A 3,004-nucleotide genomic window follows, 5' to 3' on the forward strand; every position below is an offset into this window, starting at 1 on the left:
AGAGCCTCAGGGACCTGTGGGATTATTTTCTTAAAAATTAAGATTTGTGTCTTTAATGTTTAGGAAGGAGAGGAGAAGGAGGGTGGGACTGAAAAAGTACTATTAAGTTGATATAAAAATAATTGCAGCTTCAGGCCGAATTTTACCTCATTATAACTAGGCTTAAACACGTCTTTAGTAATCAAAATAGGAACCATTACAATCAACACATTTTTGCTAATGAGAAATAAGTTTGTTTATTCCTGTAGCATAAAAATCCATGCTTTGGGATTTAATGAACTCTGGGAAAACATTTTCTGAATCCTGCTGGTTGTGGAAGTGTTTTGCCTGCAAAAAGTTGTCAAGATAATTGAAGAAGTAGTAGTTGGTCAGTGAGAGGTCAAAGTTGCTGTCGTGTCTGACTCTTTGCGACCCCATGGACTGTAGCCTACAAGGCTTCTCAGTCCATGGGATTTTCCAGGCAAGAGTACTGGAGTGGTTTGCCATTCCCTTCTCCAGGGGATCTTCCTGACCCAGGGATTGAACCTGGGTCTCCTGCATTGTAGGCAGACGCTTTACCCTCTGAGCCACCAGGGAAGCCCAAATGAATATGGAGGATGAGGCAAAACTTTGTAGTCCAATATGTTCAACTTTTGAAGCATTGGTTGTGTGACCTGTGGTTGGGTGATCATGGAGAAGAATTGGACCCATTCTGTTGACCAGTGCCAGCTGCAGGCATTGCAGATTTCAGTACATCTCACTGATTTGCGGAGAAGGCAATGGCACCCCACTCCAGCACTCTTGCCTGGAAAATCCCATGGGCGGAGGAGCCTGGTAGGCTGCAGTCCATGGGGTCGCTAAGAGTCGGACACGACTGAGCGACTTCACTTTCACTTTTCACTTTCATGCATTGGAGAAGGAAATGGCAACCCACTCCAGTATTCTTGCCTGGAGAATCCCAGGGACGGGGGAGCCTGGTGGGCTGCTGTCTGTGGGGTCGCACAGAGTCAGACATGACTGAAGCGACTTAGCAGCAGCAGCAGCATTGATTTGCTGAGCATACTTCTCAGATGTAATGGTTTCACTGGGATTCAGAAAGCTGTAGTGTATCAGACTGGCAACAGAGCACCAAACTGTGACCATGACCTTTTTTTGGTGCAGGTTTGGTTTTGGGAAGTGCTTTGGAGCCTCTCAGTCCAACCACTGAGCTGGTCATTGCCAGTTGCTATATACAATCCACTTTTCGTTGCATATCACAATCTGGTCAACAAAGGGCTTGTTGTTACTGCGTAGAACAAGAGAAGACTACACTTTAAAACGATGGTTTTTTAAATTTTGGGTCAGGTCATGAGGCACCCACTTATCAAGCTTTTTCACCTTTCCAATTTGCTTCAAATGTCAAATGCCCATAGAATGGTTGACCCTGAGTTCTTGGGCAACTTCTTGTGCAAGAAGATTAGCTACAATGATGGTTCTCAATTGGTCATTGTTATCTTCTGGTGGCAAGGCACTATGCTCCTCACCTTCAAGGCTCTTGTCTCCTTTGCAAAACTTCTTGCACCATCACTGCATTGTATGTTCATTAGCAGTTCCTGGGCCAAATGCACTGCTGATGTTGCGAGTTGTCTCTGCCACTTTGCAACCCATTTTGAACTCAAGAAAATTGCTCGAATTTGCTTTTTGTCTAACATCATTTCCCTAGTCTAAAATAAATATAAAATACACAGCAAGTAATAATTCATTAGCAAAAAGCACAAAGTGAGAAATGTGCATTAAAATTATGTATAACATAACCACATTTATTTAAGAATGTATTCCAAAATCAAACGGCTGCTGCTGCTGCTAAGTCACTTCAGTCGTGTCTGACTCTGTGCAACCCCATAGACGGCAGCCCACCAGGCTCCCCTGTCCCTGGGATTCTCCAGGCAAAAACACTGGAGTGGGTTGCCATTTCCTTCTCCAATGCATGAAACTGAAAAGTGAAAGTGAAGTCGATGAGTCTTGTCCAACTCTTAGCGACCCCATGGACTGCAGCCCTCCAGGCTCCTCCGTCCATGGGATTTTCCAGGCAAGAGTACTGGAGTGGGGTTCCATTGCCTTCTCCAAATCAAACAGCAAATTTTGACAATGTAAAACCGCAATTACTTTTGCACCAACCTAAAAGAAGAAATAATGTCTGAAAACTTACCAAATTCAGCAAGAGAAATAAATCTACAGTATACAAATTGGAGAATATTTCAAGCAGGGTAAATTCAAATAATTTATTGTCAAGACACGTTATAACTATACTTCTGGAAGCTAAAAACAAAAAATAATTGCTAAAGACAAGAGAACAAGTAACAACTTTTATAGAAAAAAATTTTTTGAATGGCAGTAAATTTCTCATCAGAAAATGGAAGCTAAAAGAAACTGGCAAACTTTTTCAAGCTCTAACAGAAAAGAACCATCAACTTATAGTCATATACCTACAAAAAATATCTTTCAGGAATGAAAGAAAAATCAAGGTATTTTCAGATGAGGTTAAAGTAAGAGAATTTGTTACAAGTAGATGTACTCTAAATTAATGGCTAAAGGAAGTTATCTAAACAGACATGAAATAATAACTGAAGAAAACTTGTAATATCAAAAATAAAGGATCAAATGATAAGCAATAATATAAGTAAATATAGTAGGCTTTTCTTCTCAAAATTTCCTAAGTTCTGTTTGACAGTGGAAGCAAAATTATAGCACTGTATGACATGATTCTAAATGCATGTAAAGGAAAGACTTAAGACTATTATATTATAAATGAATGAAGTACAAGGTTAAGACTTCTGTACTTCACTCAAACTGATCAAATGATGACACTATCATATTGTGATTAATAAGTTATAATGTAATATCTGGGCTTCCCTAGTGGCTCAGACTGGAGAAGGAAATGGCAACCCATTCCAGTGCTCTTGCCTGGAGAATCCCAGGGACAGGGGAGCCTGGTGGGCTGCCGTCTATGAGGTCACACAGAGTCGGACACGACTGAAGCGACTTA

The 3,004-nt window shown here is 40.9% G+C and overlaps 1 non-coding gene across 1 annotated transcript; it reads right to left on the reverse strand.

The window, feature by feature from the left end:
- Nucleotides 1-503: 503 nt before the first annotated feature.
- Nucleotides 504-576, reverse strand: TRNAC-ACA (transfer RNA cysteine (anticodon ACA)). The gene has a single exon. It is a non-coding gene; the product is annotated as a tRNA-Cys (tRNA).
- Nucleotides 577-3,004: the final 2,428 nt, after the last annotated feature.

This window comes from Bos indicus, chromosome 4, assembly GCF_029378745.1.
Source record: "Bos indicus isolate NIAB-ARS_2022 breed Sahiwal x Tharparkar chromosome 4, NIAB-ARS_B.indTharparkar_mat_pri_1.0, whole genome shotgun sequence".
NCBI lineage: Eukaryota > Metazoa > Chordata > Mammalia > Artiodactyla > Bovidae > Bos > Bos indicus.